Source organism: Miscanthus floridulus, chromosome 6, assembly GCF_019320115.1.
Source record: "Miscanthus floridulus cultivar M001 chromosome 6, ASM1932011v1, whole genome shotgun sequence".
In the NCBI taxonomy this organism is placed as follows: domain Eukaryota; kingdom Viridiplantae; phylum Streptophyta; class Magnoliopsida; order Poales; family Poaceae; genus Miscanthus; species Miscanthus floridulus.
The window spans coordinates 41,492,557-41,508,230 of record NC_089585.1 but is presented as its reverse complement, the minus strand read 5'-3'; positions in this window follow the sequence as shown (position 1 = coordinate 41,508,230).

Below are 15,674 nucleotides of genomic sequence, written 5' to 3'. Positions count from 1 at the left end.
AGGCTTGTTCCCGAATCCCTAACGAGGTGGGACCTGCTGTCCCTGAGTCTGCTAGGGCTGCACCTACTGCTGAGGTGCCTTGTACTGAGTAGCAGAAGTCTGTGAGGTCTGCTGGGGTGACCAGAACAGAGGCCCGCTGGATGGTTGATAGGACCCCCCGCCTCACAATTTGCACCTTCTGAGTATGAGGGTGGCTAGAGGATCCAGCTGCCACCCGCTTCCGCTTCCAATCCGCCTGAGATGCCCGCTAAAAACCCTCAAGAGCAATGGCGGCATTCATCAGAGCCCCAAAGGTCTGATAGTTCCCTAGGTACAGTTTCTCCTGAAGAGCAGGAGTGAGACCGCGAAAGAAGCGATCCTTCTTCTTGTCATCCATGTCCACCTGACTACCAGCATACTGAGCCAAGTGGTTGAACTAATTCACATACTCCATTACCATCCTGCTCCCCTGATGCAACTCCATGAACTCGGTCACCTTCTGGTGGATAACGCCAGCAAGTATGAAGAACTTGTGGAAGGCGGTGGAGAACTCCTGCCACATTGCCGGGTGATCTGGCAGCTCCGTGGCCAGGAAAGTCTCCCACCAGGCACCTGTGGACCCCAAAAGCTGCTGGGACGCAAAGTGCACCTTTTGCTCGTTGGCCACTCCGAGCAGCCGAAACTTCTGCTCTAGCGTGCAAAGCCAGTGCTCCGCCTCCAATGGATCGTCCGACGGCGTGAATGTGGGTGGGTGGGTCTTGAGGAAGTCCTGGTAAGAGGATTGTCCCTTAGGACGGCGAGCACCACCCCCATTCCCACCGTTGCCTCCGGGGCCTCCATGGGCGAGACCCACGATGGCCTATGCCATAATCTCCAAGGCACGAGCAGTCTCCTATTGAGCCGCGGCTGACTCTCGACGAGCAGCCAACAACTCCACCATGACCTCTGTGGTGGACAGCGGCGGAGGCGGGAAAGGATGAGGAACCAAAGGTGGAACCTCCCAAGCTCCCTCGTTGTCACACTCAAAGGCCCGAGCACTGTCACCATGGCCCTTGTTGGCCGCTCCTGAACTGGTGCTCCCATGTCTAGACCTCAGATTCATCTGTAAGAGAGACGAACCATCCATTAGGACACCCTCCCGATTAGAATCTAGGGATTAAAGAGATGGCAGCACATTTATTAAAGTATTCATTAAGTTAGTCCTACCCATTTACTACTTTCATTATACGTGTAGGGGGATTCCTAGTTCAAGTAAGATGCTATTACGATGCATGCTTCGACCTATACGTTCGCTCAAGCCAGAATATAGCGGCGTTCGAAAAATTCTCAGCACATCGTACACTCACTCTCCGTATACTAAGCAATTTCTTACGCAACATAAGTCAATGTACCTGCAGAAAACTGATTAGATAAAACCAATGTCACTATCCTAGATATACCATATAGCTAGGGCCGATACTTATATAACTTAATCGCATCCAACTTTTCGCAAAACCTTTGTTGGTCAACTTTTAGTTCAGCAAAAGAGTGAGGAACTCGTGACCATTATTGGCTCTGGTACCAACTATGGTAGAACCACCTGGAATAGCGTACTTACGGAGGCGCTCGTCTTCCACCAGACGCTAAGCACCCTGAAAGCCACTACCACGAGCAGTATCCATCGGACACACCTCGAGGGAGAGCCCGAAAGATCCACATTTTTCCCCAAGGATCCAATAATGAAAACGAGTTACAACACAAGTCCATTTCATACATTAGAGTTTCTGAAAAGTACATTATTACAATACCAAATACAGAGTTCGGAATGATAAACAGCGGAATATTAAAAGATAACATCTAGTGATAAGATAACGAGGGTTCCGTTTGAGCCCACTAGATGGATCCTCCACTCAAGAAACTCCTCAAGCGTCACCTACAACAGGGGTAAATAAACCCTGAGTACACAATGTACTCGCAAGACTTATCCGATAGTGGGAATACTTTACCGACTCCAAGGAATATGCTAGGCTTTATGGTTGCTGGTTCTCTTTTAGCCAAAAGCAGTACTAATAGTGCGTCCTTATTGATATATTATTATCATCAGCCATATTAAGTTTTTTATCTAGTCAATCTATATAAGCACCTGTGCTACTTTCAAGCAAGAGTTGAGCAATCGATATTGTTCCTTCTCCTTTTCCACTTCCAGTTCTTACTATGGTGCTAAACCGCAGACAAGCCGTACTAGATAACCCGGTGATTCACGAATCAATGTACCCAGCTGGGTGCCCCAAAGACACATGCCCCGCTTGTACCACCGGCACAAATAGGACTAACCCACCACTCTCCTATCCCAGGTGTCCAGGTCCCCGTCCAAACTTGGACTCCAAGCCCCCGCCTCTGAATCCCAGACTCAGTGCGGTGCAAGGACCTCCACCACCTCCTCTTCCCATCAGTCGGTCTAGAAAGAGCCGGATCCATGACAAGAGAGCAGCAAGTCTTCCCTGCGCCCATACCCAAGTATGTGCTCGAGACAATAGTCTGTGACTTGCCTAGAGTCATATGCAACGGCCGGTCCTTAATCGACACAGATAGGGAAAAAGTATAACTGGGCTATGCCCTGTTGGCCGCAGGACACAACCCCTCACACCCACCAGTACCAAATCCACATCCCTGTCCGGTCACCATTTTTCCTTTCCATTATTTCATCATGATATTATAGTGTAATCACCTATTTGCGAGTAACATCAGGTTACTCATGCTACCGACATCCTGAGCATAGCAGCTACTCGACCTGCACTAGTAGGACTCATGGTGGATATATCTATGCATGTAGTTTCCATAAAATGCCTGTAACGTAAATGCATATCATATAAATATATTCAGTGATCATTTAAAAATAGGGGTTATGCACCGGGGCTTGCCTTGGGCAGGTGCCGGGTCAGCAAAGTCAGTACCAACAGGCTCTTGGGCTCCCTCCTGTGTGAAAAGCTCCTCCTCGTACTCCTCGATCACCTCGTCGTACTCCGGATCACCGATGGGTACGAAGTCTACCTGTTCGTGATCTATATGAAATGACGATGCAATTATTACACTATGGCAACAGCAATTCTCAATGCAAAAGTACATCTATTACATTACTAAGTGAGGTCTACCTACTAAAGTCTAAGCTACATACCAGTACTACTAATAAGTATGAACGTGTCCTACATTCTTACGATGACTATGGATATTCATACTCTTAATGCCAGTTTACGATAAAGCAAGGATAATACTAAGCATCCATGAAGTGCACCTGACCAGATCTGCTGGACACCTTCCTCTTGATGAAAGTCCTCTTAATTAGCCTAGAATTTGTAGATGGTTGAGACGGCTGAGCTGTCTGCTGCTGAGGACACTCCCTGGCATAGTGGCCCTCCTTGCCACACTTGAAACAAGCACCAGGCTTGTTCCCGAATCCCTAACAAGGTGGGACCTGCTGTCCCTGAGTCTGCTAGGGCTGCACCTACTGCTGAGGTGCCTTGTACTGAGTAGCAGAAGTCTGTGAGGTCTGCTGGGGTGACCAGAACAGAGGCCCGCTGGATGGTTGATAGGACCCCCGCCTCACAATTTGCACCTTCTGAGTATGAGGGTGGCTGGAGGATCCAGCTGCCACCCGCTTCCGCTTCCAATCCGCCTGAGATGCCCGCTAAAAACCCTCAAGAGCAATGGCGGCATTCATCAGAGCCCCAAAGGTCTGATAGTTCCCTAGGTACAGTTTCTCCTGAAGAGCAGGAGTGAGACCGCGAAAGAAGCGATCCTTCTTCTTGTCATCCATGTCCACCTGACTACCAGCATACTGAGCCAAGTGGTTGAACTAATTCACATACTCCATTACCATCCTGCTCCCCTGATGCAACTCCATGAACTCGGTCACCTTCTGGTGGATAACGCCAGCAAGTATGAAGAACTTGTGGAAGGCGGTGGAGAACTCCTGCCACATTGCCGGGTGATCTGGCAGCTCCGTGGCCAGGAAAGTCTCCCACCAGGCACCTGTGGACCCCAAAAGCTGCTGGGACGCAAAGTGCACCTTTTGCTCGTTGGCCACTCCGAGCAGCCGAAACTTCTGCTCTAGCGTGCAAAGCCAGTGCTCCGCCTCCAATGGATCGTCCGACGGCGTGAATGTGGGCGGGTGGGTCTTGAGGAAGTCCTGGTAAGAGGATTGTCCCTTAGGACGGCGAGCACCACCCCCATTCCCACCGTTGCCTCCGGGGCCTCCATGGGCGAGACCCACGATGGCCTATGCCATAATCTCCAAGGCACGAGCAGTCTCCTATTGAGCCGCGGCTGACTCTCGACGAGCAGCCAACAACTCCACCATGACCTCTGTGGTGGACAGCGGCGGAGGCGGGAAAGGATGAGGAACCAAAGGTGGAACCTCCCAAGCTCCCTCGTTGTCACACTCAAAGGCCCGAGCACTGTCACCATGGCCCTTGTTGGCCGCTCCTGAACTGGTGCTCCCATGTCTAGACCTCAGATTCATCTATAAGAGAGACGAACCATCCATTAGGACACCCTCCCGATTAGAATCTAGGGATTAAAGAGATGGCAGCACATTTATTAAAGTATTCATTAAGTTAGTCCTACCCATTTACTACTTTCATTATACGTGTAGGGGGATTCCTAGTTCAAGTAAGATGCTATTACGATGCATGCTTCGACCTATACGTTCGCTCAAGCCAGAATATAGCGGCGTTCGAAAAATTCTCAGCACATCGTACACTCACTCTCCGTATACTAAGCAATTTCTTACGCAACATAAGTCAATGTACCTGCAGAAAACTGATTAGATAAAACCAATGTCACTATCCTAGATATACCATATAGCTAGGGCCGATACTTATATAACTTAATCGCATCCAACTTTTCGCAAAACCTTTGTTGGTCAACTTTTAGTTCAGCAAAAGAGTGAGGAACTCGTGACCATTATTGGCTCTGGTACCAACTATGGTAGAACCACCTGGAATAGCGTACTTACGGAGGCGCTCGTCTTCCACCAGACGCTAAGCACCCTGAAAGCCACTACCACGAGCAGTATCCATCGGACACACCTCGAGGGAGAGCCCGAAAGATCCACATTTTTCCCCAAGGATCCAATAATGAAAACGAGTTACAACACAAGTCCATTTCATACATTAGAGTTTCTGAAAAGTACATTATTACAATACCAAATACAGAGTTCGGAATGATAAACAGCGGAATATTAAAAGATAACATCTAGTGATAAGATAACGAGGGTTCCGTTTGAGCCCACTAGATGGATCCTCCACTCAAGAAACTCCTCAAGCGTCACCTACAACAGGGGTAAATAAACCCTGAGTACACAATGTACTCGCAAGACTTATCCGATAGTGGGAATACTTTACCGACTCCAAGGAATATGCTAGGCTTTATGGTTGCTGGTTCTCTTTTAGCCAAAAGCAGTACTAATAGTGCGTCCTTATTGATATATTATTATCATCAGCCATATTAAGTTTTTTATCTAGTCAATCTATATAAGCACCTGTGCTACTTTCAAGCAAGAGTTGAGCAATTGATATTGTTCCTTCTCCTTTTCCACTTCCAGTTCTTACTATGGTGCTAAACCGCAGACAAGCCGTACTAGATAACCCGGTGATTCACGAATCAATGTACCCAGCTGGGTGCCCCAAAGACACATGCCCCGCTTGTACCACCGGCACAAATAGGACTAACCCACCACTCTCCTATCCCAGGTGTCCAGGTCCCCGTCCAAACTTGGACTCCAAGCCCCCGCCTCTGAATCCCAGACTCAGTGCGGTGCAAGGACCTCCACCACCTCCTCTTCCCATCAGTCGGTCTAGAAAGAGCCGGATCCATGACAAGAGAGCAGCAAGTCTTCCCTGCGCCCATACCCAAGTATGTGCTCGAGACAATAGTCTGTGACTTGCCTAGAGTCATATGCAACGGCCGGTCCTTAATCAACACAGATAGGGAAAAAGTATAACTGGGCTATGCCCTGTTGGCCGCAGGACACAACCCCTCACACCCACCAGTACCAAATCCACATCCCTGTCCGGTCACCATTTTTCCTTTCCATTATTTCATCATGATATTATAGTGTAATCACCTATTTGCGAGTAACATCAGGTTACTCATGCTACCGACATCCTGAGCATAGCAGCTACTCGACCTGCACTAGTAGGACTCATGGTGGATATATCTATGCATGTAGTTTCCATAAAATGCCTGTAACGTAAATGCATATCATATAAATATATTCAGTGATCATTTAAAAATAGGGGTTATGCACCGGGGCTTGCCTTGGGCAGGTGCCGGGTCAGCAAAGTCAGTACCAACAGGCTCTTGGGCTCCCTCCTGTGTGAAAAGCTCCTCCTCGTACTCCTCGATCACCTCGTCGTACTCCGGATCACCGATGGGTACGAAGTCTACCTGTTCGTGATCTATATGAAATGACGATGCAATTATTACACTATGGCAACAGCAATTCTCAATGCAAAAGTACATCTATTACATTACTAAGTGAGGTCTACCTACTAAAGTCTAAGCTACATACCAGTACTACTAATAAGTATGAACGTGTCCTACATTCTTACGATGACTATGGATATTCATACTCTTAATGCCAGTTTACGATAAAGCAAGGATAATACTACGCCATTAAATGACTCGTTCTATGGTTACCATTTTTACAGCAAGTATATAAATGCCTAAGGAAACTACTGTAACGATTTCAAAGCTAAAGTTATCGTCGGTTTACCATAGCAAATCCTGCAATTAAAGATCGATATACCGCTAAGCTCTCTACTTCAAGCTTATGAGCCTACCATCCTAACAGCTAATGGTGAACTAACTGTACTAACAGGTGGACGACATTTTTGCGAACCTAACAAACTTAGTTTCGCTATTTTTGGACAACCATGCAATTTACTATGATTTATCGAAGTTGGATTCATAACCGGAAATAAATATGCATTTCAAATTCTAGGAATTAATGAAAACCGAAACCTCCTTGGTCGGCCCACAACGCGCGGCCCGATCCAACGCGTCACCCCACCCACGCACGACGGAAGGCCAGCGCGCGGCCCATGCGGAGGCGCGGCCTAGCCGGCCAGCGGCCCACAATGGTGACGGCCTGCGCATGGAGGCGATTATGCACGGGCACCCCCGAACTACAATGAAATCGCAGCAAACCCTAAGCCACTATTGAATCAGTCAGCGCCTTTACAATAGCACCCTCCGAATACTGCGTCTTCACCACGGTGAAGTCCCTGACCATCCAGAGCACGCACCGGTGCGACGGCGCGGCACTGGACGTCTACGTCGGCCACCCCGGCCCTCTCCTTACTAAAATAAAGAGTCGATACTCACCTACGTGCGAATGCAAACCACAGGGCGGAGACACACGCGCTGAGATGTCACAGCAAGCTCGGACCATGATGGTGGGCAACCTGCAAGAATAGCAATGCCGTTCCGGTGAGCATCAGCGCTGTTGGGACAAAACAAGGAGTGGACGAGTACCAGCAACTCACCACAGAACTAGAAGACATGAAGAAATGATCAGAGGTGGCTCAGGCCAAGCCGGCCACGTGCGCGCGATGAGTGCAGCGGAGCACGACAATGGCATGGCCATGCCATGGGATGCACTATGGCGGTAGGGTCTAGGACGTGGCGAGCATAGTGACAACCGATGGAAGGGGAGGCTAGTGGCGCAAGGAATTTTTTCGAGCTGCTTTGGTGGCGATGAAAACCGACGGCGCAGGCACTCCGGGTCTTAATGGCCTGAGAGCTCGGCCCTTCAAAATTGGCGCATAGGACTGAGCTACAGGCGGCTATGAGGGGCAGGAAGGGCGACCGGCTACCAACGGAGCTTCGGGCAAGACCAATTGGAATGGGGTGCAACCACTTTGGTGAATTGGAAGGAAACGTGACGGCAGCAAGGGGACAGCAGAGACAGAGGAGCACACGGCGCGGCATGGCTTGACTACGGGCGTTAATGCAAGGTACCGCCATGCCTGGTCATGGGGAACCTCAGGGCATGCTCCTGACAGCCGTCCGCACGGCTGCTGCAGCAAACAATGAGACTAGGCATGGCACATCTACGGACAGCGCTAGGCAACGACACGGCAGACGTGACGCCGTGGACCGTGAAGCAGGCAGTCTTCTAAGGCACAAGTGGCCACGGGAGTCACTAGAGCGGTGCCGAGTGTAGCCACTGGCGACGTGGATGCAGGACCCCGCTTGACCATGGCCACAGCGGGGCAGGCCAAGGTGCAGGCAGAGCACGGCCGGCAGTCAAGGTGTCACGCATCGGTTGGTGAGGCGAGCAGCAGTGAGGCAGAGCGCGCAGGCAGGCAGCAGCGAGCAGGTGGTCAGGACACGTGGGTCGTGCGCGTGAACAGCGTCGTGAGCACAGCCGGGCATGGTAGTGGCTCTGGCCCGTGCGGTAGAGCGCGCTGGCAAGCCGACCAGGGTGGTGACCATGCCTAGAGCTCAGCCAGGTGGCGTGCACGATTATTAAAGTAGCTAGAAATTGCATACGCCATGTTCCAAACGCTAATCTAATTTCTCGATGCGAATAGGGGTACACCTAGCCATCACCATCAGTCGCGACATTGCTCTACTTCTTAAGCCAATTGGTCTACAACTAATGCCAAAGATGGCTTTGTTGACCACTTCAAAGACTTACGCGGAGGACATCGATCCGAATGGTTTCGCGACGAATCCCAAACCCAACCCCCGGGACGTACTCGCTAGCCCTCCATGTCTTTGACCGCACCTTTTTATCGCCGTTCGCAAAACGTTTTATAACATTTTGTTTTAATAAGAATTCGATTAAGATAATATACGCGTTATGTGACATGAAACATAACCTTTTTCTTTCCCATTTCGTAAAAATGTTTCAATGCTAAACATTGATTAATGAGCCTATCATACACAAATGCACATAAATCAGATGCTTACGAAATGTTTCAGCAAAACATTACAATGTAACACCAGGGTGTTACAGCAGTAACACTAAGCACTTGGTGAGAAATGAAGCAATTATTGTCTCCATCATCAGGTTGAATTTCATCATCTTCATCTTGCATAATTTCTTCATCATATATTGGAGCTTCTTCCTCAGGTTCGCTTTCAGATTCCCACTCACCTTGCTCATTTATAATCATGGTCTTTCGACTAGGACATTGAGCAGCAATATGTCCTCGACCTTGGCACTTGTGACAAACAATGCCTTGGGTATGGGAAGAAGAAGCAGCAGCTAATGCAACAGAAGGGGTTGCTGTGCTTGCAGCAGGACGTCGTTGTTCTTGCTGAATTGTAGGTGAAGAAATAGTAGAAACCATTGTCTTTGCAGCACCAATGTATGGAGAAGGCCTAGTAGCAACTCCTTGTGATCTTCCCCCACCAACAGAGGTATCGGGCTGCTGCCGACGCCATGGGGCTGAAATTGATTGGCTCCCATAAGACCTTCTTCGTCCCTCTTGCTGAATTTTCCTCTCGGTGCGCATAGATTGATCAACAAGGTCTTGCAAATTATGATTTGGAAACATCTCAACAAAACCTGAAATTTCTTCATTGAGACCATTCAAAAATCTTGCCATTTTTTACTCTTCATCTTCTCTAATTCCAGATCTCACCAAGAGTAACTCCATCTCCTTGAAGTAGCCATCAACAGATTTTGATTCTTGTCTCAATGTTTGTAACCTATTGCGGAGGTCACGCTGATAGCTTGATGGAACAAAGCGTCTTCTCATCACTCTCTTCATCTTAGCCCATGTGTTGATATGATCATGTCCCAACACATGTTGATTTTCTTGAACTTGGTTCCACCATGTGAGAGCGTAACCTAAAAACTCAACAGAAGCAAGGTTGGCACGCCTCTGATCAGAAAGATTATGCACTCTAAAAATCTGATCACATTGCTCCTCCCATTCAAGATAAGCATCACCATTTTCTTTCCCTGAAAATTTTGGGACACTTAACTTTACACGAGCAATGCTATCCGGATCATCTCTATTGCGATGACCACGATGATTTTCCCCATCATGACCAGCACCACGATGATGTTCATGTGGCTATCCAAAACACCCATGGTGACCAAAAGGATTTTCATTATCATCAAATCCTGCCTCATACTCATCATGAACCTCATCTTCATCATCAAAATGTACACGATGATCACGTCCACGTCCTCCTCCATGCTGATGATCAAATTCAGCACGCCGTCCACCACCGTGCTGATCAAAATCAGCACGACGCCCTCCACCATGACCACCACGACCATTGTCGTCATGGCCATGAAATCCAGCACCCAAACTAGAATTTTCATCAGCAAATTCTTCACGGTGATTGTCTTCATGTTGATGTTGTGGACCTCGACCACCCGCTGCAGGAAGACGTTCATTGAACATCCTCTCCATCGCTTCCAAGAGCGAGTTGGCCATTTGGCGTAGCTCCGCCCATGCAACAGGGGGTTCTTCATCTCCGTGGTTCCCACCATGAACACTCGAATTGGATCCTACCATGTTAGACCAGTTGCAAGAAAAAAAAAAGTGGAATAGGTAAATTTGTGGAAACACACAATCTCACCTCTTACTTACCCAAGTTCTTTCCTAATCTCAAAGACCATGATGGTGCTGGTGTGGCAGCTTCAACAGAGGTAGTAGAGAGGTCGTAAGGATTACGAATCGAACGTCCCGGTTTAGGTTTTTGGTGGAGCTATAGGTGGCTAACAAGGAGGGCTACGGTACTGCCAACCGAGTGGTTTGATGTGCTCAAAGATACAACGTTGCTGCTAACAAGATTACCACCAACTCAAAATATGTAAACTAAAATTTTCAGCCATACATCGCATCATAGATCCTTCAACTTCTTTTCACTTCTCTTTTTTTTGAAACTAATCTTTCCTTTTTTTTATCTATATTTTTTTTATAACACTGACAGCGGTAATGAATGAAACAATTCAATTTATATATAAACGGTGGTGACTAGCAACTCGATGAACACAATACACAATGTAACGGTACCACGAAATGGTTATAGGTATTTTTTTGTGGCTTTGGACTATAGGATATGAATAAACACAAATATATGAAGTAGATTAATCAAGGATAACGATGTGAATGACGGCAAGACCTACCGTGCCAATCCGAAGCTCTAATACCAGATGATAGGTACTGAACTATTTCAGTACGGGAGTTGGCCCAATCTCCACGATAGTAGGTCACGATCAAGATATCTTGCAACAAGGTAGCGGAATAAAATGGTAACTTGCTAAAGAACAGCGGAGTAACTAGCTTTATACCTAGCCAAGGTTGGATGCGACTAAGCGATGGGGAGAGAGACACCGAAACCACGAAGACTTCGACTCGATCTCCAAACGACCACAGAACCACAACCGGAGCTAATCCACACAAGGCGGGGCAGCCGTACTAGAACCCGCAGAGCACGAACTAGTGGATCCCAGAGGAATCTCTTCACAAGTCCAGGAAGAACAAGGAAGAACAAGGGTTTGAGTAAGCACTCGGCAGCTGGCTGCAATATCACTTGAATTATCAAATCATCAAAAGTACTTTTCTAGTAGCCTAGAGGTAATATTTATACTATGAGAAGTCTCTAAGATAGTTGTGAACTGAAGAAGCCAGGTTGGGAGGTGGAAGGTCAACGGCCTAGAGCATTCACGAGGTGGTCTTCAGTTTCCGCACGTCTTCTGGGCTTCTATGCAGTCTTTAATGTTTTGGTCATAACTCCTTCCTGGGAAGTCCAAATGACAAACCGTTGGATGCATTGGAAAGCTAACTTCATCATCTTTCCAACCATGTATGCTATGCACCACGAATTATTGTAGAATGGTACAGTTTTGCATGGGATCTTTAGCTTCATGCAGACTATTGAGCTTTGGAGCAGTCTTCACTAAAACTGGTCAGACGCCACGCTGGACACTCCAAACTAGTCGGCATGACAGCATTGGAAACTAGGCTTCAAGATCTCTCCAACAAGTACTCATTCACCTTCATAGCTTTTGGGAGACAAAAGATATGACTGTTTCTTCTGGATGGTTCTATCATGCTGGGTTGACTCGAACGTAGCTCTTCTCTCTGATCCATCCTTGATGTATCCTTGTCTTCCTTCTCGGAGAACCTGAGTAATAACAACATGCATGACTTAGGTAGCTCGAAATTACCATCAATGTTTAATTGAAATTTACAAAGTAGCATGTGCACCTCTTGCTGTATCTTTTGGGCGTGGCTATGGGTGATTGGTCTAGTAGGGACTTGGAATGTGTCGTGGTCGGAGAAGCAGCTGGCGAGGTCGACGAGGTCAGTGAGGTGGTCGGAGAGGTCACCGATGAGGTAGACGAGGTCGGTGAGGTGGTCAGAGAGGTCACCGATGAGGTCGACGAGGTCGGTGAGGTGGTCGACGCTGGCGTGGTCACATCACTTGATCACCAAAACAAAATGGCTCATACTATTTATACCTTTGCCTTGAGCCTTTTGTTTTTCTCTTTCTTCTTTTCAAGTTCAAGCATTTGATCATCACCATGCCATCACCATCGTCATGATCTTCGCCATTGCTTCATCACTTGGAGTAGTGCTACCTATCTCATAATCACTTTGATAAACTAGGTTAGCGCTTAGGGTTTCATCAATTAACAAAAACCAAACTAGAGCTTTTAATCTCCCCCTTTCTGGTAATTGATGACAACCCTTTCACAAAGATATGAGTTGAAATTTAATTGAATCAATGTTACTTGCCCAAGCATATTTACCATGTGTAAAGGATATGGACAAGTTTCATGAATCCCAAATGGTAGCAATTGATCCCCCTACATATGTGCTAAGAGTTTGTATTGTACCTTGCACATATGCTTAGATAGGAAATATAGGAGACAATGTCTACCAAATGATGCTAAGGTATAAGAGATGGACCTTTGAAGTGTGATACCAATCGGAGTGCACCAATATACATTCCTTAGCACCATTAGTAACTAGACATACACAAAAACTAGAATACCCCATGAGATCAACATTACAAGCAAGGGTCTAGTTTCCATAGAACGAACATAAGTCTAGTTACTTTAGCCTATGCATGCTAGTTTTTCATTTCATCATTCAAGCCTATAACTAGCATCACCACACAAGCATGAATATTGAAATTTAGAACTTGTGCCATGCAAGTAAATATATGAAATGCACATTCAAATGCAACATACAAGTTTATGAGCTTGCTCCCCCTACTTGTGTGCATTTTTTTATATGATCCCGCCTTTACAATGTCATTTCATTTGTTTTCTCCTCCTATCTTACTATCTTTGTGAATTTCTCTCCCCCTTTGTCAACAATTAGCACAAAAGGTGAGCTTAAATTATAGATAGGTTGGGGTGAAACCATATGAAATGAGAATCATTTTCCCAATTTAGTTCAATCTAGATTATTTGCAAAAGATATTTAACTCGGTTTGATCCAAGGACAAGCTTCTTCACACCTCCAAATAAGGGTTATCTTGTACCATGTTGAGTTAAACACTTATAGCTTATTTTCTAGATCAAACACTAGGTTTATACGTCCACAAACATGTCATATGCTACCACTAGATCATTTCAAACATACAAGCAATAGTGGTACCATACAAGCATCAAATTCATTTGATTTTCATGAATGAGCCTATTCAAATGTGAAATATGTCTAGATGCACTAAACATATCCTTAGCAAGGATGTATGCCATGCCAATCAACTTTTACCTTGGATTGCTCGAAGGAGAGGCATGTCATATAAGTGGGGGTGCATCAACACATATTGGAGAAGTCAAGTATGTTCAATTCATTCCTTAGCTTGCAAAACCTCTTTTCATCAAGTGGCTTGGTGAAGATATTGGCAAGTTGATCTTCGGTGCCCACACTCTCAATGCAAATGTCCCCTTTTTGGTAGTGATCTCTTATGAAATGATGGTGGACATCAATATACTTTGTTCTTGAATGTTGAACCGGGTTGTTGGTGAGCTTTACGGCACTCTCATTGTCACATAGCAATGGCACTTGCTTGAATTTAATTCCAAAGTCACTCAAAGTAGCCTTCATCCAAAGTAATTGAGCACAACAACTACCAGCCAAAATGTACTCCGCTTCGGTAGTTGAAAGTGCTACACTATTTTGCTTCTTTGATGACCAAGACACAAGTGATCTTCCCAATAGTTGACATGTGCCCGATGTGCTCTTTCTCTCAACTTTGCATCCCGCATAATCGGAGTCCGAATATCCAATTAACTCAAATCTTGCTCCTTTAGGATACCACAATCTAATATTTTGTGTATGCTTCAAGTACCTCAATATTCTCTTTGTTGCTTATGAATGACTTTCTCTTGGTGAGGCTTGGAATCTAGCACACATGCATACACTAAACATCACATCCGGCTTTGATGCGGTCACATAGAGTAGGCTTCCAATCATAGACCGATACATCTTTTGATCCACCATGTTGCCACTAGCATCATTATCCAAGCTTCCATTTGTCCCCATTGGTGTACTAATAGCTTTACTATCATCCATTCCAAACTTCTTGAGCATGTCCTTGATATACTTGCCTTGACTCACAAATGTGTCATTCTTCATTTGCTTGATTTGAAGACCAAGGAAGTAACTAAGCTCTCCAATCATAGACATCTCAAACTCACTTGCCATCATCTTGCCAAACTCCTCACAAAAATCTTGATTTGTTGACCCAAAAATGATATCATCAACATAGATTTGCATTACAAACAAGTCATTTCCAAGCTTCTTGGTGAAGAGAGTGGTGTCAACCTTTCCCATCTTGAATCCCTTAGAGAGTAGGAAATCCCTCAATCTCTCATACCATGCTCTTGGTGCTTGTTTTAATCCATACAAAGCCTTTCTCAACTTGTAAACATGGTTGGGTTTCTTTTCATCTTCAAAACCGGGAGGTTGCTCAACATACACAAGCTCATTGATGTACCCATTGAGAAATGCACTCTTCACATCCATTTGGTATAACTTGATGTTGTGGGCACAAGCATAGGCTAACAAGATCCTAATTGCTTCCAATCTTGCAACCACGGCATATGTTTCTCCAAAGTCAAGACCTTCAACTTGAGTGTAACCTTGAGCCACTAATCTTGCTTTGTTCCTTATTACTATCCCATCTTGATCTTGCTTGTTCCGAAAGACCCACTTGGTTCCAATCACATTATGATCCTTAGGCCTCTCAACTAACTCCCATACTTGGTTTCTTGTAAAGTTGTTTAGCTCTTCATGCATAGCATTGACCCAATCAATATCCTTCAAAGCTTCATCTATCTTCTTAGGTTCAATGGATGACACAAATGAGAAGTGCTCACAAAATGAAGCCAATCTTGATCTAGTTTGCACACCTCTTAAAATATCACCAATGATAGTGTCCAAGGGATGATCTCTTGCAACATTGGTTGGTTGAAGCACTCGCACTTGATTGCTTGCATTTGATTGATCACTTGGTTGAGATGATGAACTAGCCACTTGTTGTTGATCTTGCACTTTGTCATCACTAGTTCTTGCTTGAACTTGATCATGAGAACCACTAGCTTGCACATTTGAGTTAGAGAGCACTTGATTCTTGTCATCTTCAACATCAATCACCTCTCTAGGCCTTATATCACCAATGTCCATGTTCTTCATTGCATTGACCAATTTGGGTGCCTCTTACAT